Raw genomic sequence first — 26,628 nt, forward strand, 5'->3', positions numbered from 1 at the left:
GTGGGAAAATTATATATTCAGTACTTGGAATTAATTTAAATAATTGCTATGAACAGTACAGTGGTATTTAAACGGTAATAAAATGGCGATAAATTTTAACTATCATTGAGTGTTAAAATGAGTCAAAATCTCTATGACTTTAACACTGAATTGTGATGTCCCTGGGAAAAAAAAAAAAAAAAAAAAAAGTGTTTGTTACTGTATTTCATTTTATTTTTTCCAGGTATGTTACTATCTGGCATATGTGAGAAATGCATTTCAGATTCCATGCCTGCTGTCCTAGAACTCTGTATTTCATTACCAGTTGCAAGTACCCATTCAAATTATCAGCTATTTATGTTCTGTGAAGTACTTTTTTTGGTACTCCTGGGTTGTAATCCCAGATTATGAGAAGTATGTTTTCATAGAACAATTAATTCAGGATATCTCTGTGAAGCTGACATGATTTCTATTCATTCCTTGTTCACTGACATAACAAAATGTATTCTAAACCTTGTTTTTGTTTGTTTGTTTGTTTGTTTTTTCATAACTGGAGCTAGCCTGTGGATGCAGGCTTGTATTCAGAAGGAGGAACTGTGGTTTCACAATGTGAAATCCTACACTTGCTAAGAGATTAATCATCTTGTGACTATTAAACATACATTAAATTTTAAACATAAAAATAGCCTAATTGATTTCACTACTTGCTGAAACAGACTTGACAGTTATGTTTGGAATGATGTTTTCAGTGTTTTAATAATTTCTTAAACTACAGAGTGGAATCATGCCACAATAACAAAGAAAAGTTTTATTCAATGTTTGAAAAAAAATGAAGTTTTAAGAATGGTTGTGGAATATTCTTTTGACTTGAAATCTTTATCAACACTTATAATTTATTTGCTTATTTAAATACTATGTATGTGTCTAAAAACAATATTTAGTATTTTATGTAATGCTCCAGCATAACAAGTTACCTTATGGAAGGAAGTAAATCCGTGGCTTGTAATCACATTGAACTCTAAACCAGGTTAAAGTCTGTAATAACTAATTAGAGAAAAATAATTATAGTAAAGTTAGATTAAATCTTATTTTACACAGTGTATTTGCTACATTTAGGAAAAGTGACCCTTGCCTCTTCCAGACTATAATACTTACAGTCAAATGCCTTACCTCTTACTCATTTTTTTTTAATGCTATGTATACCTAGAATTTCATGAAATTTTGCCTATAAAAGAGAGTTTTAGAAGTTGCACCTACAATCAAATTTATAATGTTTAATTTCATCATATTTAGTTTCATATTAGGAACGTGAATTTAAATAGCATTTCCCTGAAATTTAAGGGACAAAACTCTAAAACATGAATTTTAAACAGAAGGTGAACCACTTTATATATCAGTGAGATTTCCTCTATTTTCTATGTACTATTCTGTTATGTCAACATTATTCTGTCAGTAATCCATACCTGATATATAATGGAATAAAGCTGAAAGGTTTAAAAAGGTTGAGTCAGGTAGTAATCACTACTTTGACAGAGCTGTTCAGAGTCAGCATGCAGAATCTGTGATAATCTGGAAGGATCACTGGGATCTGATTTTACTTAATTTGGTTTGTCCACTTAGGTTTCAACTACAATAGGTTGTCACTGTTGTCACAAACAACATTTTAGGGTATAAATCTAAATATTCTGATTATTCTGATTTTGTGGGGACATATGTTCTGGGTATTATTAGGAACAATAACTGACAACTACTAGGATTTCTAATGTTAAAAAATAAAATACTAACAATTAAAAAGTCTTTTGAAATGCATTAAACATTTACTATTTTAAAAACACGCTAACGAACAAACAATTCCTGTTTGGATTATTCTGATATATATATATCTTTTTTCAATTACATACAGCTGTATGTATTTTATCAGTATAAGCAGATAAAATAAAGAGATTTGAAATATCAGCTAGAGGCTAGGAAGCATATTTTAGAGAATATAATATAGCACTATACATGTCTTCTTACATAACTGAATTACATCCTTAACTCACATATTGCCATCTAAATTTAGATACATATCCAAATCCTACCAACAATGAAAATGTTAGATATTCTATATCTATAATTACATACTCCTTAAAAATTAATTGGTTATAACTGGCATTATCTGAGACCAATTCAGCCTACATAAAATTATAGTTTTCTTTCAGAAATGTCATTCTCCTTTGGCTATGTAATTATACGTGTCTAAAGTTAGGTGGGATGAAACAGATCTGCTACAAGTGTTTGTCATGGATAACAGTGAGAAAGATTTTCAGACTGTGTAAAGTATTGATTAAAATACCACTTATAAAATAGAGAAAAAACAAAACAAAACAAAACAAACAAACAAACTAGAAGAAGAAAAATCACAGAATCACAGAATGGTTGAGGTCTGAAGGGGCTTCTGAAGATCATCTAGATCAACCCCCCTGTCAGATGTAGAGCGCATTGCACAGGATGGCATCTGGGTGAGTTTTGAATATCTATAGAGAAGGAGAAGCCTCTCTGGATACCTGTTTCAGTGCTCCGTCACTCTCACAGTAAAGATATGACCTCTCATAGTCAGCCGGAACTTCCTGTGTTTCAGTTTATGCCCATTGCCTCTCATCCTGTCACTGGGAACGACTGAAAAGGGTCTGGTTCCATCCTCTTGACACTCTTCCTTCAGATATTCATATGCATTGATGAGATTTCCCCTCAGTCTTCTCTTCTCCAGGCTAGACAGGCCCAGTTCTTTCAGCCTGTCCTTCTACAACACGTGCTCCAGTACCCTTCATAGCCTTCTTCTGGACTTGCTCCAGTAGTTCTTTGTCCCTCTTTGTACTGGAGAGCCCAAACCTGGAAACAATACTCCAGGTGTGGCCTCACCAGGGCTGAGTAGGGGGGGAGGATGTCCTCCCTTGACCTGCTGGCAACACTCTTCCAAATGCAACCCAGAATACCATTGGCCTTCTTGGCCAGAAAGGCACTTTGCTGACTCATGGTCAGCCTGCTGTTCACCAAGACTCCCAGGTCTTTCTCTACAGAACTGTTCTACAGCAGGTCATCCCTGAGCCTGTACTGGTGCCTGGGGTTATTCCTCCCTAGGTGCAGAACCCTGCACTTGCCCTTATTGAACCTCATGAGGTTCCTCTCAGCCCACCTATCCAGTCTGTCAAGGTTCCTCTGAATGGAAGCACAGCCCTCTGGTGTGTCAGCCACTCCTCCCAGTTCTGTGTCATCAGCAAATTTTCTGAGGGTGCACTCTGTTCCATTGTCCAGGTCATTGATTAAAAAATAAAAATTGAACAGCACTGGACCGAACACTGGACCTCTGGGGGACACTGCTAGCTACTGGCCTCCAATTAGACTGCACCATTGAGTACAACCCTTCAAGCTCTGCTATCCAGCCATCTATCTGCCATTATAGACAAGAAAATAAATAAATAAAGGGGATAAAATAGATAGTCTTACATCCTTTCACATGCTGGAAATCCCAAGTTTTGCAGCATTGGACAAACTCCAGTCAGGACATGACATGCAGTACAGATTGCATCTACAGAAAGATTCACCAGAACTTTAATCTTCAGAGCTTTTATAGGATGCTGTGAAGTGTGAAACTCTGTTCAGCATTTATACTTTCAAGCAAAAGTATACTATGCTTGGTTTATTTTGAGATAAGATGAGTTGAAGCACACAGTTGGTGTATGGTGTACTAACCAGATGCCAAGTGGGAGTCACATATGGGCTCCTCTGTTATGGTCAGCTAAGTTCATCCAGTGCCCATGAGATAAGAACAGAGCAGCACAGGCCTGTGCCTATTGAGGTTAATTGTATGTGGGTCAGTAACTCTTTGGGGGTAAAAGATAAGGACTGAACCATTAAAGCACAGCTTGTGGTTGGGGTCTATTACAGGCCACCTAATCAAAGGCAGCCTGTGGATAAGGCGTTCCTGCTTCAGATGCAAGAGGCATCATGGTCACACACTCTCACATCAGCTGGAAAAGCTATATAGCAGGCTGTAAGCAATCCAGAAGACACCTAGGGCATATAGAAGATAACTTCCTGGTCCAGGTATCAAGCAAAACCAACCAGAGGAGAAGTGTTACTGGACCTGGTGCATACCAATGCAGATGAACTCATTTGAGAAGTTAAGATAGGAGGCAGTCTGGGCTGTAGTGATCATGCCTTGTTTGAGTATTTGATCTCGAGGAATATGGACCAATGCAAGGAGCAAAGTCAGTATCCTGAACTTCTGAAGAGCAAACTTCAAGATATTTAAAGACCTAGTAGATGAAATCCCTTGGAACACCATCCTTAGGGACAAAGGAACAGAGCAGAGATGGCAATTCTGTAAGGATGTTTTTCTTAGAGCACAAGAACTCTCCATCCTCCTGTGTAAGAAAACAGAAAGGGAGGACAGAAAACTGGGATGGCTATGAAAGGACCTTCTAGTCAAACTGAGGTGCAAGAAGGAAAAGCACAGAGAGTGGAAGCAAGGATATTTGGCCTGAAAAGAGTACAGGGATGCCATACATATGTGCAGGGATGGGATCAGAAAAGACAGGGCACGGATGGAACTGAGCTTGGCAAGGGATGCAAAGAATAGCAGGAAGAGATTCTATAGGTACATTGCTCAAAAAAGAAAGGCCAAAGGGACTGTATAACCTCTGACGGATGAGAATGGTGAACTGATAATTACAGACAGAGAGAAGAATGAGGTATTCAACAACTTCTTTGCCTCAGTCTTCACTGATAATCAGCCTCCCCAAGTCTTTCATTTTTCTGAACCAGTAATTGGAGGCTGGGGAAAAAAAGTCCCTCCTGCTGTAAGCAAAGAGAAGGTTCGAGACAATCTGATGAAACTAAACAAGTACAAGTCTATGGGGCCTGATAACATGCATCCCAGCATTTTGAGGGAACTGGCTGGTGTAGTTGCCAAGCCACTCTCCATTATATTAGAAAAGTCCTGGCAGTCAGAAGTCCCTTGAGACTGGAGAAATGGAGACATCACTCCCATTTTCAAAAAAGGTAGAGAGAAAGACTGGAAACTACAGACTGGTGAGCCTCACCTCTGTGCCTGGAAAGATCATCAAATAAATCTTCTTGGAAGCAATGTCAAGGCACATACAAGACAAAGAAGTGATCTGGTGGCCTTCTATGATAGATAGACTGCATCAGTTGACAAGGGAAGATTGACCGATGTCAGTTGACAAGGGAAGATTGACCGATGTCATCTACCTGGATTTTAGCAAGGCCTTGACATTCTGATCTCAAAATTGGAGAGACATGGATTTGATGGATGAACCATTCAATAGATAAGGAATTGGCTTGAAAGCTGCACCCAGAGAATTGTGGTCAATGGCTCTATGTCCAGGTAGAGGCCAGTGATGAATTATGTCCATCAGCGGTCCATCTAGGTCACTAGGGACTAGTGCTGTTTAATAGCTTTATCAATAACATAGACATGGATCAATAACAATAACATAGGATGGAGTGCATCCTCATCAAGTTTGCAAATGACACCGAAGGAAGAGAAGTCATCCAAAGGGACCTGGACAAGCTTGAGAAGTGGGCCCGTGTGAACCTAATGAGATTCAACAAGTCCAAGTGCAAGGTGCTGCACCTGGGTTGGGGCAATCCCAGACAAACTGGGAGAACTCACTGAGAGCAGCCCTGAAGAGAAGGACTTGGGGGTTTTGGTGGATGAAAAGCTTGACAGGAGCCAGCAGTGCATGCTTGCTGCTCAGAAAGCCAGATGCATCCTGGGCTTCATCAAAAGAGGAGTGGCCAGCAGGTCGAGGGAAGTGATTGTCCCCCTCTACTCTGCCCTTGTGAGGCCCCACCTGGAGTACTGCATCCAGGTCAGGGACTCCTGGCACAAGAAGGATGTGGAAATGCTAGATCAGGTCCAGAGGAGGGCTATGAAGTTGATCAGAGGACTACAGTACCTGTCCTGTGAAGACAGGCTGAGAGAGCTGTGGATAGTCAGCCTGAAGAAGAGAAGGGTTCGGGGTGACCTCATCACAGCTTTTAAGTACTTAAAGGAGTCTTAGAAAAAGATGGCGAGCAACTTTTTTGCTCAGGCAGACAATGATAGGACAAGGGGGAATGATTTAAAATAAAAGAAGAAAGGTTTAGATTAGATGTTAGGAGAAAATTATTCACTGTGGGGAGTGGTGAGGCACTGGAACAGATTCCAGTTGAAGCCTTTCTATGATTCTGTGATGTGCAATGTTCTGGTTAGGACCACTATGAGGATTAATCCAATAACAGCCATTTAAATGATTGTTCTTGTTTACAAGTCTTTCTTTTTATTTTAAGAATTTGTTAACACTTTTATTTCACTAAAAATTCTGATCTTTTATTTTTTTCTTTTGACCTTGATTTATTTATTTTTATTTTGTAAGAAGCCATGTCTGCTCAGCAAACAAAGCTTCTGAAAACTTTATTTCTTTCTCTTCATTTTCTTTTTACTTCTGGGCCCTAAAATTAGAGAGAGAGAGAGACAGAGACAGAGACAGAGACAGAGACAGAGAGAGAAAGAAACTATAAGAACAGCTACTTCTAAACATGATTATCCCACTAATATATATTTTTTTCCCAATATGTTTATTATATTGCCGTAATCGTGATACAATCTTCTCTTTCCACAGTTGCCTGTCTTATGTTACACGTAGCTCTTTCTTTAAAATCTGTGGCAACTGAGGTGGGGGCGGTGTTGAAAATAGCTTCACTTGCTGTGTCATTATAATTAATTTCTACAGTGTTAACCATACCACGCACTGAATTAAATCAGAATTTACTTCAGGGTTCATAGTTTAAAATTATGTCATGCATACAGAAGGACTAATAAAGATTGAAACAGTAGACATTTACAGCTAGAATACTAGAATTACTAGAATAACCAGAGTAACAGTCAAATGAGTGCAATAGCTGTTGTATTATGAATATTTGTTAACTGTACTGCTGTCTGTCTCAATGTATATCTATTTATATAAACTTAATCATCTACAAAGCGAGATTTTCCTCATTCTAAGCACATTTCTTACCTCATCCAGGGACTAGATCTGAAGATCCACTCTGTCTTACTAACAGAGTGGTCTGAACTCCAGGCTATCAATATCTTTATACATGTATATCTATCTTTATATATCTTTATATACATAGTGATACACTCTGAGTTACAGGGTGCACTCATTGGTGGTACACATTACATTCATTACATTCTATGGTGTCAACCCACTGAGAAATGTCAGTAATGGAGGTTGTTAACCATTTAAAAAAAATACCGAAAATAAAATCTTACCTATCATTTTCCTTCAGAAACCAAACTGAGGTTTCTCTTCAACATTCTATGATTTTTAAAAATAATTGCTTGTAGCCTTTGAGATGAATGAATGCAGATAATTCAGGGGAACTGGTAGGTGCTGTGCATTCTTTAAGAGTGCTGTACTCACAAGCTCTATTTCAAACTGTATATTAACAAAGTCTTTATTTCTTTGGAATTACATGTACCTTTCCAATTTAGCTCATTAAATATTGATCTAAGAAAACACTTGAAAGAAAGATGGTATAGAGAGGGCAGAAAGAATGAGAAAATAGCTTGCAACTGTCAAAATGTTTCACAGAGATAAGGATAGCCTTCTTATGCATATACCTCTTTATGTGATAAGTTTTTATCTTTTATGAAAGATAAGTTTGACAATATTCATGTTAATATTTTAAATTGCAATTAATTCTTGTATTGAATGATGATCTCTAGTACTAATATCAAGAGGAATAATCACAGCATGCATTGAACTATATATATGCTGGTTTTGATCTATATATAGATTATATTTGAGCCTCATGAGGAAATAATTCAGGTAGTCCCCTCTCCTACTCCAGAGAGAAATGTGTATCAAAGCCAGGAAGTAGAAAGATTCTGCATCACTGAACTGGTTAATTCAACTTTTAAGGCACGATTCAGACATCAGCTCCATCAGCAGCTCCATCTTTTCTGAAATTCTCTTCCAATACTCTGGAGAATATATTGGTCAGTATGCTTTCAGGAAGTGAACTAGAATTGCAGTGGTTAAAAATAACCCTATTCAGTAGTCTAGGAGATTTTTTATTATTATTATTATTTTCCTTTTTATACTATACTAGAATATTTGAACTAATCATATTATTGTTGCAATTAATCATCATATTCTTCTACTAAAATATATCACGTTCCTTCTAACAGCCAAAATAAAAAAAAATAGTGATGCCAGTAACATGCAACTATGAAGGTTTTTGAATCTTTCATTCTGAGAAAGCAACAGATTTCAGATTATAATGATATTCTGAGTGCTTCATAAATAGTATTTTCCTTTAAGAATTGTTAAACTCAATGAATGTTTAATTAGTAATACTAAAGAGTAATTCACTTCTGAACAACACTCCTCATCATGTCAAAAGCTTTTTTTTTTTTTTTTTTTTTTTTTTTTTTTTTTTTTAATGTTATAATGCATAAATAAACATAGTTTTAGTATATTGAGTTCCTACCTAATACCCCACCCCTCCATAGGAACAATACTTGAACAACAAGGATTTTTATTTTATTTTTTAGTGGAAATTAAAAGATGAATTCTGACCACTTATTCAGTCTTTCTGAAAATATTTTAAAAATCAATTTAGAAGAAAAGAAGAGGATAGAAGTAGATAGACATTTGTCTCTCTTGCTAAAGAATTTTGAAAAATTAGTATTTGATTTTGCAGCCATAATAACCTGATAAGATCTTGTAGAAATGTTTTTCCCTATTTCTATCTCTTATGAAAATATCACTGTGTTCGTCCTAAGGGAAGATGTAGAGAGAATATTCCTCCAACTCCTAACAGTTTTATTCTTTCTTGCTATGTATGGAAAATAATTTTTTTTTGACTGCTGTGAATGAACCTACCAGGAGTACATCATCATTGTGCCCAATTCATTCACCCTCTTCCAGCTCACTTCACCAGATCCCAACAGGGAACACAAGAATACCAGAGGCAGTGAGCTCACTTCAGCATGGTCCCTCTGTTTTAGGGAATTTCTGGAGGGAGTATGAAAAGCTTTTTATTTTATTTTATTTTATTTTATTTTATTTTATTTTATTTTATTTTATTTTATTTTATTTTATTTTATTTTATTTTATTTTATTGCGTTGCATTGCATTGCATTGCATTGCATTGCATTGCATTTATTTATTTATTTATTTATGTGGACATGAGGAGAAACAAAACAAAATGAAACAAAACACTAAAAACAACTGTTCTGAGGTTTCTCACGAAATCATCACCTATCCAGGTCTCGTACACTTGGGCTGGAAGAATTGGATAACATTCTACTCATGACCTGATTTTGTAGATTTAATTTAGAAATATGGGCGATGCATGCAATACAAATCCTTGAATCAGACATATGGTTACCCCCCATTTTTCACTGAAGTCAAAATGAGGTGGTGCGTGGGAGAAGGCAGTATAAAAATAAATGTTTTGACAACATCAGTAGTGTAAATGTTAGAGGCTGCTAAATCCAGTAGCCCAATGAAATGAAACTGATGCAGCTCCATGTCTCCAGGTCCAGCCAGTGGCAAGGAGGAGCTCAGATTCTTGATAGGCAGATATGCATGGATACACACACTGTCAAAACATACACACATGACTGGCTGCACAGATAACTCAAATAAAGAACTTCAGTTAGTAAGAGTGGCATGAATGGAGTGATACCATTCTTCTCTTCAGCTGATCAACACTGAAGTCCACTGATATTATACCTGTACCCATGTACAAAATCACAGAATCACAGAATGGTTGAGGTTGGAAGGGACCTCCAAAGATCATCCAGTCCAATTCCCCTGCTTAGGCAGAGTCATCTAGAGCATGTTACACAGGATTGCATCCAGGCGGGTTTTGAATATCTTTGAAGAAGGAGACTCTACAGCCTCTCTGGGCAGCCTGTTCCAGTGCTCTGTCACCCAAACCATAAATAAGTTTTTTTCTCATACGGCAATGAAACTTCTTGTGGTTCAATTTATACCTATTATCCATTGTCCTATCACTGGCCACCACTGAGAAGAGTTTGGCCTCATGCACTTTACCATGTCCTCTCAGGTATTTGTAGAGGTTGATAAGATCAACCTCTCAATCTCCTCTTCTCCAGGCTAAATAGGCCCAGCTCGCTTAGTCTTTCCTCATAAGACAAATGCTCCAATCCTTTAATCATCTTTGAGGCTCTACATTGCACCCTCTCTAGAAGTTCTACTTCCCTCTTGTACTAAGAAGCCCAGAATTGCATGCAATATTCCAGGTGTGGCCTTGCCAGAGCTGAGTAGAGCAGGAGGATCACCTCTCTCGACCTGCTGTCCACACTCCTCTTGATGCAGGCTAGTATCCCATTGGACTTCTCGACCAGAAAATCACACTGATAGCTCTTGATTAACTTGTTGTCCACCACAAATCCCAGGTCTCTCTCTGCAGAGCTGCTCTCCAGTAGGTCAGCCCCCAGCCTGTACTGGTGCCTGGGGTTGTTCCTCCCTAGGTGCAGGACCCTGCACTTGCCCTTATTGAACCTCATGAGGTTCCTCTCCGCCCAACTCTCCCACCTGTCCAGGTTCCTCTGAATGGCAGCACAGCCCTCTGGTGTGTCAGCCACTCTGCCAAGGTTTGTATCATCAGCAAACTTGCTGAGGGTGCACTCTGTCAATTTCCCAGATCATTGATGAATAAGTTGAACAGCACTGGACCCAATATTAACCCCTGGGGGACACTACTCGCCACAGGCCTCCAACTAGACTCAGCACCATTGAGCACAACCCTCTGAGCTCTGCCATCCATCCAGTTCTTGATCTACCTCACTATCCATTCATGAATCCCGCAATTCCGAAGCTTGCCCAGGAGGATGTTATAGGAGACAGTGTCAAAAGCCTTGTTGAGGTCAAGGTAGACGATATCCACTGCTCTCCCCTCATCCATCCGTGCATCCATCCATCCGTCCATCCGTCCATCCACCCAGTCGTCTCTTTGTAGAAAGCTATCAGGTTGGTTAAACATTGCTTCTCCTTGATGAAGCCATGTTGTCTGCTCCTGATCACCTTCTTTTCCTCAACGTGCTTAGAGATGGCGTCAAGGGTGAGTTGCTCCATCACCTTTTCAGATACGGATGTGAGGCTGACTGACCTACAGTTTCCTGGGTCTTCCTTCTTGCCCTTCTTAAATACTGGAGTAATGATGTTTTTTTGTTTGTTTGTTTGTTTGTTTTTTCCAGACGCCTCTCCTGTTCTCCAAGACCTTTTGAAGATGGTAGAGATGGTAGAGAATGGCTTTGTAATAAAGCCCACAAGTTCCCTCAGCACTCTTGGGTGGCCCCATCCCACTGGGGCTCATATATTTGGTGTTGGACTCAATGATCCTTATTTGTTGGACTCAATGATCCTTATAGGTCCATTCCAACTCAGGATTTTCTATGATTCTATGATATGTGGGTGTCTAGCTTGCCTAAATAGCCCAATCCTCTTCAACCAAGGGAAAGTCTTCCTCTCTCCAGGTTTTCTCTCTTTTTTTTTCTGGGCTTATTAGTGCATGGGGACTAGCCTTAACAGTGAAGACTGAAGCAAAGGTTTTCAGTAACTCTGCCTTCTTTGTATCCACCAACACCAAGGCAGCCACATCATATAGCAGCACACCCACATTTTCTGTAGTCTTCCTTTTGTTGCTGATGTATTTGAAAAAGCCCTTCTTGTTATCCATGATGTCCCTTGCTAAATTTAGTCCTAAACGGGCCTTGGCCTTCCTCATTGCATCCCTGCATTCTTTGATAATGTTCCTATATTCCACCCAAGTGGTCTGTCCCTTCTTCCACACTATGTATGCTTTCTTCTTCTGTTCAAGTTTTCACAAGAGATCCTCGCCTATCCACGTAGATCTCCTGCCCCCCTTGCTCAACTTTTTTCTCGTAAGGATGCACAGATCCTGAGCATGAAGGAAGTGGTGCTTGAATATTAGCCAGCTCTCCTGGACCCCCTTTCCCTCTAGGGCTCTGACCCAGGGGATTCCTCCAATTAAGTCTCTGAATAGGTCAAAGTTAGCTCTCTTGAAATTCATGGTTGTGGTCTTACTTTTTGCCCTGTTTCTTCCTTGAAGGACTTTGAACTCCAACATCTTGCGATCACTGCAGATGAGACTGCCTTCAACCTTCACATTTCCTACTAGACTATCTCTGTTAGTACCAGCTCCAGGAGTGCCTCTCTCCTTGTTGGCTCATCTACCACCTGTGTCAAGAAGTTATCTGCAATGTTCTGCAGTAACCTCTTGGACTGTTTGATCTGAGCTGTCTTGTCTTCCCAACAAATATCGAGGTGATTAAAGTTCCCCATAAGAACCAGGGCCTGTGAACATGAGGCAACTTGCCTGTAGAAGGCATCATCCACTTCCTCTTCCCGATCCAGTGGCTTGTAGTAAACACCCACTACAATGCCACCCCTGTTGGCCTGCCCTTCAATCCTCACCCATAGGCTCTTGACTCTCATCATTTCATCCCATCCCGCCTTAGACAGAGCTCCATACATTCCAGTTGCTCATTCACGTAAAGAGCAACTTCATCACCTCACCTTCCTGGCCTGTCCTTTCTAAAAATGGTCCCAAATCTTCATGATTAGCAAATTATTTAATCAGTAGATGCATTAATTACTGTAAAGTAGAAATAAATATTATTGTTTCAGCTTTAACCAAGGTCACATCAATAAATTAATATGGGATTTGTGACTTCACTTAATGAATCTTTATCTGTTAATGTACTTAGCAAGTGACCTTCACAGTGCATTTAGACAGCAGCTTTTTTGAAGGGAACCATACAAAGTCAGGTGCACAATTTTTCCAGTTGTAAAGGAAACCATAGTCCGTGAATGCAAAATCACTACTAAAAATGCATTTTCACTGTAAAGCTAAAGTGTCGATAGGCAGAAAACTGGAAAACATAAAGTCCATTTTTTAAAAAGAAGGATGAGTGAAAGAGTTCATTTCTTAGAGTGCTGAATAAAAGTACAAAGTTGCATAACTGTTTGCAATATTAGATCTCATAAACCATTAATAGACTATTTGATGGGGATACCAGTAAGCTCAAGTGAGTACGGATACAGGAGTATGGAAGATGACATCTTTCATTTTCAGATAATAATGTTTCCGGCTATAGATAATATTTTTTTTTTATTCACCACTGATAAGAATATGATTAGAGAACTGTGTTCTGCCTTGGGTGACACAGTTCTAGCACAATGTAACTCTGCTGGATAGAGTCTAAAGGAGCAAATCGAAAATGATAAGCAGTCCCTAAAATTTAACTGAGTAGAACAGATAACTGTCACATTAATTCTTGTGCTGTCCTTTTTCTTTACACATATTCTGTATGTGAGTGACAGAGAATGACATACTGCACTATGGAAGATTTCACTTAGACGTTAAGTACAACTTTCTAATGATAAGAACGGCCAAGCAGTACTAAAAAGTGCTGAGGTAGTCTGCAAAATCTCCTTTGCTGATTTTTTTTTTTTTAAAAGCATGTTATCAGTAGTGATTACTGTATGCTTGGTCCTACAATTGATATATCAGGATGAAGGACAGGTTTTGTTGCCCTATTTTCTGTCATTGTTTGTTAATACGTTGGCAATGAAGCTTTTAATGTTTTTGGTAATTAAAAGTGTTAAGTGTTAAGTGTATGTATGTTTACATTACAGGACTGTGGGGTCTTACTTGGGTGGGCAGCTGAGCTCCACCACAACAGCTCTCTCATTCCTCCTCTCCTCAAAGAGGAAGGGGGAGAAAATACAACACAGCCCGAGGTTTGAGATGAGAATGGTTTAATTAAAGGGAAAGGGAATGGGGAGAAAAAGAAACAAAAGAAACAATAAGGCTGCACAGAAACACAGAGAGAAGGGAAAAAAAAATCTCTACTTCCCATCAACGAGCAATGGTCGGCCATGTCCTGGGAAGCAGGGCCTCACAAAGCGTAGCGGTTGTTCAGGAGGACAGCCCCCTCCCCAACAAGAGCCCCCCTTTTTATTGCTGAGTGTGACATCAGGTGTTATGGAATGTCCCTTTGGTTGGTTTAGGTCAGCTGCCCTGGTGATGTCCACCCCCCATCACTTGCCCACCCCCAGCCTGCTGACTCTTGGGGACTTGGAAGGAGTCCTGATGCTGTGCTAGCCCTATGCATCTATAGACACAACACTGGAGTGATATCAGTGCTGTTCCAGCTATGAGTGCAGAGCACAGCACTGTGTGGGCTGCTGCAGGGAAAGGTAACTTCATCCCAAACAGACCCAACACAAGGACATAAAACACTGTTAAATGAATTCTACATGAATTAATGTTCTGAAATTCTTTGTGTCCTGATACTATATCAGAGTGAGTATGGATGTGACTTTTTATTTTTCACTTAATTGAGACTGAAAGTTTGAGATTGAAAGTTTTCTAGACAACATATAAATTGGCTCCAAACAGATCCTAGGAAGAAGAAGAGGATGAAGCTATTGATATCACATCATTAATGTTACCATCCCACCTCTTCTAGTGAAGACCTCAGGATGCTAACAGTGTATTTCAACCCAGTCCCCAGACTGAAACTCTTGCTCTAGGACTTGAAAAAGCATGGACAAGGTGAAAATAATAACAAATATAAATGACTAAATGACTGGTTATTAAGAGTTTGTTTGCTTGTTTTACCTTTTTTTTTTTTTTTTTTTTTTTTTTTTTTCTGTATAAGAATTTTTAATTGTAGCATTGCTAAGAACTGTTTTGTATGCAGACAAGTATATAGAAAGTAGTAGCACTATTAAGGGTTATCAGGAGCAGCTCCCTCCAGTCACTCCAGTTCATAACTCGTCCTGCCCATCTGCTGGATTGCAGCTTGGTGTCCCAAGGACCTTTTTTTTCTGTCCACAATGACTATGCATCTACACCCACCAACTACATCCCCTCAGGACCTGTGGATGTATCTCCTTGGGTCCCATGGACTTTGTACCTTCAGGTTCCTTAGATGGTCCCAAACCTGATCTTCTGTACTGGCAGCTCATCATTCTTCTAGTCCCTGCCTTTGTCTTCTGGTGCCTGGTTGTGTTCCTGGAGCTCTTGTCAGTGAAGACTGAAGTAAAATAGCCCTAAAGTATCTCAGCCTTTTCCATATCTGTGATTCTGTGATATCCCAGGTGACCAGGTCTCCTGTTTCCTTCCTGAGAGGGCACACAATTTCCCTAGTCTTTCTTTTATCACTGATTCTTCTTTTATAACCAATATCACCATTTGGTTTGTAGCCTTGCTGATATCTGACTATAAACCCACTCCACCATAAAGACAACAGGAATATTGTCATGTCACTCTTCAACACACACAAGAGCAGAGGACTCAAGGCCCCAGTGTTAAACCCTGATACAAAGCCCAACATGGAGACTGATAGGAGCAAGTGTCAAGCCTGTACAATGCACTGGTGTGGTGACTGGGGTAGGTCTCAGTTACCTGTAACAGAATTTACAGTGTTTGAGTACACAGGTCTGTGTGAGTGCAAACCTCTTCCTGATCCAGCCCATCCTTTTTTTTTGGTCCACTTCATAAATTGAGCATGGCAGTGTTCTTTTCCCACTTTTTTTGTATGAAAGAAATACAAATAAAATAATAAATTGGCGTTCCAAGAAACTGTCTTGACACATCTGATGTGAATAAATGAATTTTAGCTAATCTTAATTATAATGATATCCTAACTGAAACAAAAACAAAAACAAGCAAAAAAAAAAAAAAAAAAAAAAAAAAGTTGTTTGCCTTGAGTTCAGATTTTAAAAAAGAGCAACACAAAATAAAATTAGATTGGTATAAAAAGTCTTTCATAAGTAAAAATTGATTGTCCACACATTAATTCTTGTGTGGAGAAATTCACACTCCTTTTTAATACAAAAATAAAAACATAGGGGAAATAAGAAAACTGTGATTTAAAAAGTAAATGAATAGCATTAAAATCAATTGCTATTTCTAGAGGAAGGATGTCCTATCCCTGTAGGATATCCTGGTTATTTCTGGCTTTCTGTGTAATAGGCAATGGAACACATCTAAAAACCTTTTCAGGCACTGACACTAATAGGTATGAATCAGAACACAATATTTTTTAGTCCTCTTGCCTTCCCAAATAAGGCAATCAATACAAACTGGGCATTGGAAATGGTTTGTTCTTTTTCCTGAAATAAGTCCAGGAGTTATTGGGAAAAGTGCAAGTTAGTTTAGGATGAAAGCATGCCAACAACTATTCTAGCAAATAATGAGGATAGATAATTTAGTTCAAGTGTCAGAGAACTTACTCTGTTTATTTAATTAGTAGCTACATTAAGATCAAGGAATGCCTGCTGGAGCATGCCAAGACTTCCAAACTACATGTTATAGTGTCCTTTCCACGCCTCTTCTTCATCTCCAGCAGAATTAGAATGACCAGACCTATATTTCAAATACTCACAGGAAATTGTTACCTTTCTTTATATTTTATTTTTACAAATAGGATTAAAATTGCATTTTTTTTTTCACATCATATCTGTATTTTCAAAAATAAAATTTATAGTGTTTTCAGAACTTTTAAAGCATATACCCAGCAAATCTCTTCTGTTCTTTTTCAAAATAATGGCTGTCACTCTATGGTTTTGAGTATACATTTTTTTTAAATGCCTCACAGTGCTGATAATGAATATGATGTTACAATTAAGGATTGCTGCAGTTTTTTTTTTTTATTATTTTTTTTTGTAATAAGATCTTAAAGTCCAATATATTTTTCACTGCTAACAAAATTCAGGCAGACTGGAATCTGTCTGGATATAATTCTGGAATATCTACTCATATTTTTTTCAAGGATTATAGACAAAATTTAGAATTGCTTAGTGTATTAAATGGAACATATAAATACTAGAGATTCTATTATTTTAAAATAAACAAGCGTTACCTAAACTTTCTCAACAAATATTTTTTCTTCAAGGAAATTTAATTCAAGTTCACATACTGCATTTAGAATAGCTTTACCTCAGAATCCCCAAATTCTACAATTTATGAATGCAAACGATCTTATTTTAAGCAGGGCTTTTTATTTTCATTTTAATTTATTTGAGTAAACATTATTGAGAAGATGAAAAGATGATTTTATTGAACATTTTTTAGCCAGAACAGTTAAATAAAAATGATAATTTGTTTAAATTTTAGTGTGGCATAGATATCTACTATTTTGTTGTTGTTTTATTATTTTTTATTTTTTTGGGGGGAAGAGGGAGGAATTGACAGGGCAGAGGGAAGTTTGTTTTGTTTCCTAGAATATTTTGACCAAAAAGCATTACTGCTTTAACTTTGTAGGAGGAAAAATGTTGATGCTTATCAAACAGGTTTTACTGGATAAATGCATAAGATGCTTCATATTTTAAATCAGTAAGTATACTAAATGCGTTTTTTAACTTTATACATATGATTTACTGTATTGGAAGTGCAATTTATGTTCCAGAAAGCAAACAAACAAACAGTTGTTCAGTTGTTATTTGCATCGTATTTCAAAAGGCAAATATCTTTTGCATTCTTTTCCTTCCTTCCTTCCTTCCTTCCTTCCTTCCTTCCTTCCTTCCTTCCTTCCTTCCTTCCTTCCTTCCTTCCTTCCTTCCTTCCTTCCTTCCTTCCTTCCTTCCTTCCTTCCTTCCTTCCTCTCTTCCTCTCTTCCTCTCTTCCTCTTTCTCTCCTTCTTTCTCTCTTTCTTTCTTTCTTTCTCTCTCTTTCTCTCTTTCTTTCTCTCTTTCTCTCTTTCTCTTCCTTTAACCTTTTATTTACTTTCTTTTTTTTTTTTTTTTTTTTCATGCTTATTCTTTTTTTTGCTTTCATTAAAAAGGGGAGGAGAAATTCAATAAGATGAAATCTTTCTATGAATGAGAAAATAAGCATATTGGCTTTTCTCTCAGGCTTTCAGCCACCTTGATTGCTACAGCTTTTGACACATTCTGTTTGGAAATCTATCATTTTAAAATAGCTTGTTGCCTCCCACTAAAAACATGATTCAAAAAAGACAACAACACTATATGCATGCAGAGCATATTCTTTAATTTAGAATGACCTTGTAGCATATCAAAGTATATTATGGAAACTTAGTTGCAATGGAATATAAAATATATCTTTTTCTTTGCACTTGCGGAAACATAAGTTCCTAAGAACATTACACTTAGATAAATGGAATTTTTCTGCTTGTAACTTCAGCAATATGTAGTTCAGTTACTTTTTAGTGTCTGGTCTGGAAAATGCAAAAATATGATTGTAATTTCTGTATCAACAAATTGCTTCATTCATTTTAAATTAACCTTATTCTGTTGTTTAGAAATGTATGGCATGGGAATAGATTGTTAAATTAGAGAAACTCCAAAAATCAAAAGCTGATGTTTTTTTTTTTCCTTTTTTTTTTTTTTTTTTTTTTTTCCCTTACTTCTCAGTGTTGTTTTGCAGTGGAAGACAATCAGGAAACAAAAAAATATAGAATCCATGCGAAACAAACTGAAGACTTTGTGGTCCATGAAATGGATAATAGCTTTTCTATCTCCTCTGTTATTCATAGGTGTGAATAGCTTATCCAAAGTACTGTGCAGTCATATGAAAACTGCTTCTTATTAATATAATCAGACACCTCTGTGATGATGACATGGTGTACAACCAGAATTTGCAGAACATAGCTATCTAAGCTTCTTTTCAAAAGAACTGGTGTTTAAAATTTGAATCTGAGTTTCTGTTTCTTGGAAGAAAAGTTTCTTGGAAATTGCAGTGAACCTGTATTGCAAAGAAATTCTGATTAGGAAAGCAGTCTTCAGAACTGCTCAGTAAAGATCAGGGGAAACAAATCCCATAAAACCTTTACCTCTGCAAGATCAAAGCTCAGAATTATTATTTTTTTCTACACCTTTCCTTCATTCTGAATCCATCTCTTTGCTGTATATTCTGTTTTGCCTTGATTTAAGAATAAATAAATAAATAAATCCATCTTCTTCTATTGTTCTTTCTTACGTCTTACATTCCCAAAAAGGTTTGAATTTGAGGTCTGATATTATCTATTTAAATAGATTCAGAGAAAAGTATGTTTTCAGTGGAAAACTGGAACATTTAAGATGATTATTTGCTTTGAATTATTGTCAGGGAGCAGAGGTGACTATGAGCTGTTTCAGTATCTGTCCTTAACATGCTTGTTTGCCAGGCCTATACTTAGTTGGGTTTTTGTTTACCCATACAAATAGGAAAATAGTGTCTTACAGGCCTTTTATGTTAAAGCAAGCTTTAAGTAAATGAAGGTTCATTTCTCTTTAACATATTGAGGAAAAATATTTTGTTGGTGGTTGTGATGGTTTAACTTTGGACTTTTAAAGTTATTATTGTTGCTCTGATATCAGGAGAACTAAAACTCTGAAACATTAGTTTCACTGAAAGAAACTTCATTTACCAGATTGGATAAGATAGTTTATGAGAAGGACTAAAAAGTAGTCACTACTTCTTTCTTATTTGGGATGGAGAGTTTCTAGCTCTTGAATTAAACCTCTAATCATAATACAGTTTTGATAACTATCTTCAGATAGAAAATAAATAAATAAATACATAAATAAATAAATCGCAAAGTATTATTGATTAAGGTACTTAAAATAACAGTTTAGGTTGCCAGTGAAAGAACAGGTTGCCAGCTGGAATAATCCTTACATTCTTCCCTGCTCCCAGGAATGTTCTGGAGTGTCATCCAAGAACTGGCTAATATAAATAAAATAAAATAAAATAAAATAAAATAAAATAAAATAAAATAAAATAAAATAAAATAAAATAAAATAAAATAAAATAAAATAAAATAAAATAAAATAAAATAAAATAAAATAAAATAAAATAAAATAAAAAAATAAAAATAAAATTAATGGGAGCAGGCACGGTCATTCTGTGCGCTCTTTTCTCAAGTAATAATCCTAATTTCCAGATTTATTAATATACTTTCTACTTCCCATTCTATCCAGCCCAATTAATCTGATATTCTTTTGCTCAATAAAGATTAAACAGAAAAAGTGGAGGTTGTTTCCTCTAAATGCTGAATATTCAGGAGCCACGCTAAAGTGAATGCTTACAGTGCAGTCAATGTGTGAGTGCTGTTGCTGCCCCCTAGAAGCACTGAGTGGGATTTTCTATATCTCTGGTTATTGATCAAAAAATATTCTTTTATATTAAAACATTACAACTTTCAGCCATATTTTTAAATAAATCAGGAGATATGAGCATAGCTTTTAACACATATATTCTTCTGTGCTGTGTAATCCTACATCCTAGACTGAAACCGTTGGCTTTTAATGCTCTGACCTACAAGATAAAAGCTAGGTGTTTCTTTATATGTGCACAACTAAGGTTAATCAGTTTAATGTTTAATGGAACAGAGATTTCAGTATGCAATATGATTTAGAATCAAGTGAAGAAATCAGACATCCATAACACTTCATTTGGATCCTCCCTGTTATACCTCTGCAACTTCACTAGGAGACTGTCCTATGAAAGAATATTCTTGTATTTTTTTAAAAGGTTCTAAGATCCAAGTTAGGTGCGTGTGTCGATCTGCTCGAGGGTAGGAAAGCTCTGCAGGAGGATCTGGATAGGCTGCACCGATGGGCTGAGGTCAACTGCATGAAGTTCAACAAGGCCAAGTGCCGGGTCCTGCACCTGGGGCGCAATAACCCCAAGCAGAGCTACAGGCTGGGAGAGGAATGGTTGGAAAGCTGCCAGGCAGAGAAGGACCTGGGAGTGATGGTGGATAGTCGGCTGAATACGAGCCAGCAGTGTGCTCAGGTGGCCAAGAAGGCCAACGGCATCCTGGCTTGTATCAGGAACAGCGTGACCAGCAGGGCTAGGGAGGTGATCGTCCCCCTGTACTCAGCTCTGGTGAGGCCGCACCTCGAGTACTGTGTTCAGTTTTGGGCCCCTCGCTACAAGAAGGACATCGAGGTGCTTGAGCGGGTGCAGAGAAGGGCGACAAAGCTGGTGAGGGGCCTGGAGAACAAGTCCTACGAGGAGCGGCTGAGGGAGCTGGGCTTGTTCAGCCTGGAGAAGAGGAGGCTCAGGGGTGACCTTATCGCTCTTTTTAGGTACCTCAAGGGAGGCTGTAGCGAGGTGGGGGTTGGCCTGTTCTCCCACGTGCCTGGTGACAGGACGAGGGGGAATGGGCTTAAGTTGAGCCAGGGGAGTTTTAGGTTAGATGTTAGGAAGAACTTCTTCACTGAAAGGGTTGTGAGGCATTGGAACAGGCTGCCCAGGGAAGTGGTGGAGTCACCATCCCTGGAAGTCTTCAAAAGACGCTTAGATGTAGAGCTTAGGGATATGGTTTAGTGGAGGGCTGTTAGCGTTAGGTTGGAGGTTGGACTCGATGACCTTGAGGTCTCTTCCAACCTAGAAAATTCTGTGATTCTGTGATTCTGTGATCCAGAAGAGAACTGACACAATTTGAAATATTTCAAAGAAGTCTCAAGACTCTATGCAACAGCAAGGATACTCTGAGACTATTGAATGAATACCAGCCTTCGGGTTTCTTTTACCATACTCTCTTTGGAATGAATCACCTAAGCCAGTACAGATGTAATCATACATAAGTATATAACCACACCTACATGTATACATGGAAAATTTTTTATAAGATAGAGTAAAGCAATGCAGAAGAAGAAATAAGTAGAAATGAGACATTAAAGAGAAACGGGAAAAAAAAAAAAAAAAAAAAAAAAAAAAAAAAGGAGAAAAGAGATGCTGTAAGATAAGGTTGTATCCAAACCTGCTCTAGGGAACCTGTTTTGGAAAGGGGATTGGACCCTCTGATCTCCTGAGGTCCCTTCCAGCCCCTACAATTCTGTGAAAACACTGCTTTAGCACTAACTGTTCAGCATACTCTCATAGTAGAAACTGAAAGATGATATAACGTTTGCCTTGAACAAAACTGTTGACTTTGAGGTAACATAATTAATGTTTGTTGTAAAGCACAAATATTATTTTAACATTGTTCTGAAATCTAAGTTTTGTTTCACCATATAAGTTTTTCCATAATTATTATTGCTTAGAACTAAACCTAGCACTAGCACCAAACTCAGCCAAATTTAATTAGCCTTTCTGCTAGTGTTGTATTTTAAAAATCTCTAGTTGCTCAGAAAGAAATCTATTTGAAAATTGTGGTACCAATATAAAGAAAGTAAAACATAATCAGAAGTATCCACGGAAATTCGTAGAATCATAGAAACACAAAGTTGGAAAGGACCTACAAGATCATCTAGTCCAACTGTGCTCCTATCACCAATACTACCCACAAAGCTACTAAATCATATCTTGTAGCACCTTGTCCAGGTGTTTCTTGAACACCACCAGGGACGGTGACTCCACCACCTCCCTGGGCAGGCCGTTCCAGTGCCTGACTACTCTTTGAGAGAATAGGTTTTTCCTGGTATCTAATCTAAATCTCCACAAGTGCACCTTGTGGTCATTTCCTCAAGCCCTATCATTAGGTATCTGTGAGAAGAGACTGACACCCTCCTCATCACAACCTCCCTTCAGAAAGTTGTGGAGTGCAATGAGGTCTCCCCTGAGACTCCTCTTCTCCAGACTAAACAATGCCAGCTCTCTCAGCCGCTCCTCATAAGACTTGTGTTCCAGACCCCTTACCAGTTTTGATGTAATAATAATAATAATAATAATAATTATTATTATTATTATTATTATTATTATTACATAATATTATTATAATATATATTATATTAATAATATAATATAATATATATTAATAATATATTAATAATAATTAATATATAATATTAATATAGTAATAATAATTATTATTATTATTATTATATTATTATTATTGTTATTATTACTATATTAATATTATATATTAATTATTATTAATATATATTAATATTATTAATATTAATATTATATATATTATATATAATAATATATAATATATTATAATATATTATATATTAATATATATTATATATTATATATTAATAATAATTATTATTATTGTTATTGTTATTATTATTACATCAAAATATAAAAATATAAAAATATAAAAAATATTATTCCAGTTATAAGCACTAACAGTCATCTATCTTCTTTGTGGTATATATAAAACAAGTGGAAAAAATGTGAAGTCAAATTTATATTAGAAATTAGGAGGAAATTCTTCATTCAGAGGGTGGTGCACTGGAACAGGTTGACAGAGAGGTTGTGGATGTCTCTTCCCTGGAGGTGTTCAAGACCAGGTTGGACAAGGCACTGGACAACCTGATCTGGCAGATCCTGAAAACCTAAGCATCTTTTAAATGAGGCACACATGCACTGAATTATAAGATACAATGGATGGAATTGCAAGGTAGATCAGAGACATTCTATAAATTTGCACACCAATTTGTAAAAACCTGTAAGGCTTTCAGCTGCAGACTCAAGAAAGCACCTTCTAAACTGTTGAGGTGCTGCCTCAATGTATAATTGAGGTGCAGCCTCCATGTATAATAAAAGTAAAATATTAGGGGTCAAATATTTAGTATCATAATACTATCGTTTATTTATATTTAGTCACCAAACTCTCCTAAGTTTCACTCAAATACAAAACAAATATTGTTTTTCAATACATTAAAATATCAAACACTTATAGAATCTCCTGTAACATCTATCAGAAGTTGTTTTAAATCTATTAAAATAAAGAAATACTTATTGTGCAATTTACTCTTCTATTACTATACCCAAATATAAGGAGTTAGTTTCCTTTAGGAAACATTAGTTTCCTTTTACAGTTAATGGAAGTGATCCAACAGAGAGACTACATTTGTCATGTAAATTATGTAGACATAAATATACACTAACAAAACAAACAGAAAATATTTTGAGGTATGGAAACTTAGTCATCTGTGCTGTTAAGTGATTAGGATGGTTCCTGACACATTTGTCTTAGACTGGTTAGCATTTCTCCAAACAGTTCCTGGGAAGCTTGAAAGGTAGCGTCATCCAATAACTATTCCTGACAAGGAGTCACAAACACAGTGTTTCACAGAATAAAAGAGTTAAATTGCATGGACCTGGATGGCTAGTGCCAAAGAGCAGTTGTGGGCCCATTTATTCTAGTAATAATAATGTAGCTTAAGATAACCAGGGTGATTTTTATTTATTGATTTGATTTGATTTGATTTGATTACTACTCTTACAGCAATTGGCCAGCAATTTACAATAGTGACAGGTGTAAACCAAAAGAAAGATAAAGATACAGCCAACCTGAATTTTAGTTGTCATCTGTTTTTAGACAAAGGATGAACTAAGGGTAAATGGAGAATACGTGTAAAAGGTTAGAACCAAGTAGCACTGGAATATCTCTGCATAAAGCATACATGCATTTTAAATGCAACAAAATGAATGGTTAATTAAGGGAAAAAAATAAAAAGAGACACATAAAGAGACACAGTTAAGACTGAACTTAGGTTTGGAAACTCTGATCCTGAATTGCAATCTATTCTCTTTTCAGTGTGACCTACCCTTTGAGCTATTAACAAGTTTTTGCATCAAAGGCTGCTTGAATTCCAACCTGTTTGTTACACTCTAACAATGCAACCTCTACCTCCTTTCCTTCCTAGGAATATATGAAGAAACTACCTTTCACAATAAATAAGGCAGATGATAAATTTGCCTACTTAAAAATCTTTATGCAAAAGAAAATAAATCTTTTCATTCATTTTTGAATATTCCCTCTTTTTTCTCTCTTTTTTTTTTCTTTTTCTTTCATTTTTTCTTCCTTTTCCTTTTCCTTTTCCTTTTCCTTTTCCTTTTCCTTTTCCTTTTCCTTTTCCTTTTCCTTTTCCTTTTCCTTTTCCTTTTCCTTTTCCTTTTCCTTTTCCTTTTCCTTTTCCTTTTCCTTTTCCTTTTCCTTTTCTTTCTCTTCTTCTTCTTCTTCTTCTTCTTCTTCTTCTTCTTCTTCTTCTTCTTCTTCTTCTTCTTCTTCTTCTTTTTCTCCACAGAAATAAGGAAATACAATCTAAGCTTTTCAGGCCAATTGCAAAAATTGCATGAGACACAATACCCATTTATTTAATTTCTGCTAAATGTGTAAGGTCTCAGAACAACAACATTTCTTTTTTATTTATTTATTATAATTTTAACACAAAACTGCTCTCTAAGTAGAGCGTACACATCTCTGTACACAGCAAGTATAGATATTTCAATTATAATAAAATGCATGAAAATGAACATTCCATGTTTGACTTAATCACCATCTTACATGGGAATGACTGAGAAGAAAAAAGAGTATTAAAAGCAGGTATGATAAACAGTAGTCCTTTATTTTAATGTACCTATTCAAATTGATCTAATTAAACATCAAAATCTTTCTATCCTCTAATGTAGCATTTAATGTTATGTTGTCATGGCCTTCTAATTGTGTAAATGTTGTAATGGTGTCTCTGTGTGTACGTGCCTGCATGCACTTGCAAATCAGGTCCAAGGGGTCTGCAATCGTATAAAGCCTGTCAAGATAATTAGAGCTGATTGTTACTAGACCCATTACTTAATCGTAATTCATGTTAAAGCTGTGCTTTTGGTGTGCATTTTGAGTCCATAAATCATCAAACACAAATCTTTATAATGTATTTCACAGTTTTGCTCAGGATACATTTTTCCCTATACAAATATAATTTGATCTTGCTTCTTCACCAGCTGCACCAAATGTTAACAGAAGCAGCTAACTAACTAACTTTGTTGTTGCCAGTGAAACTATTCAGAGCTTATCAAAAGGAGCTTATTAAAATAATAATTTGAATTAGCTGGGAGTAGTGGCTGACACGCCAGAAGGCTGTGCTGCCATTCAGCGAGACCTGAACCGGCTGGAGAAATGGGCAGGAAGAAACCAAATGAGATTTAATTAGAGCAAGTGTAGAGTCCTGCACCTGGGAAGGAAAAACCCGAAGTATCAGTACAGGCTGGGGGATGACAGGTTGACCATGAGCCAGCAGTGTGCCCTGGTGGCCAAGAGGGCCAATGGGATCCTGGTGTGCATTAAAAGGAGTGTGGCCAGCTGTTCAAGGGAGGTGATCATCCCCCTCTACTCTGCCCTGGTCAGGCCTCACCTGGAGTACTGTGTCCAGTTCTGGGCTCCCCGGTACAAGAAAGACAGAGATCTCCTGGAAGGAGTCCAGCGGAGGGCCACAAAGATGATACAGGGCCTGGAGCACCTTCCCTATGAAGAAAGGCTGAGAGACCTGGGTCTGTTCAGTCTGGAGAAGACTGAGAGGGGATCTTCTCAGTGTATATAAATATCTGAGGGGTGGGGGACGGAAGGATGTAGCCAACGTCTTCTCAGTGGTTTGTGGGGATAGGACAAGGGGCAATGGCTGCATGTTAGAGCACAGGAAGTTCTGCACTGACATGCGAAAGAACTTCTTCACAATGAGGGTGATGGAGCATTGGAACAGGCTGCCTAGGGAGGTTGTGGGGTCTCCTTCTCTGGAGATATATGTATTTAAGGCCTGTCTGGATGCCTACCTGGGCAGCCTGCTCTGAGGAACCTTCTTTGGCAGGGGGATTGGACCCGATGATCTTTCGAGGTCACTTCCA

This window comes from Aythya ferina (genome assembly GCF_964211825.1).
Source record: "Aythya ferina genome assembly, chromosome: 1".
In the NCBI taxonomy this organism is placed as follows: domain Eukaryota; kingdom Metazoa; phylum Chordata; class Aves; order Anseriformes; family Anatidae; genus Aythya; species Aythya ferina.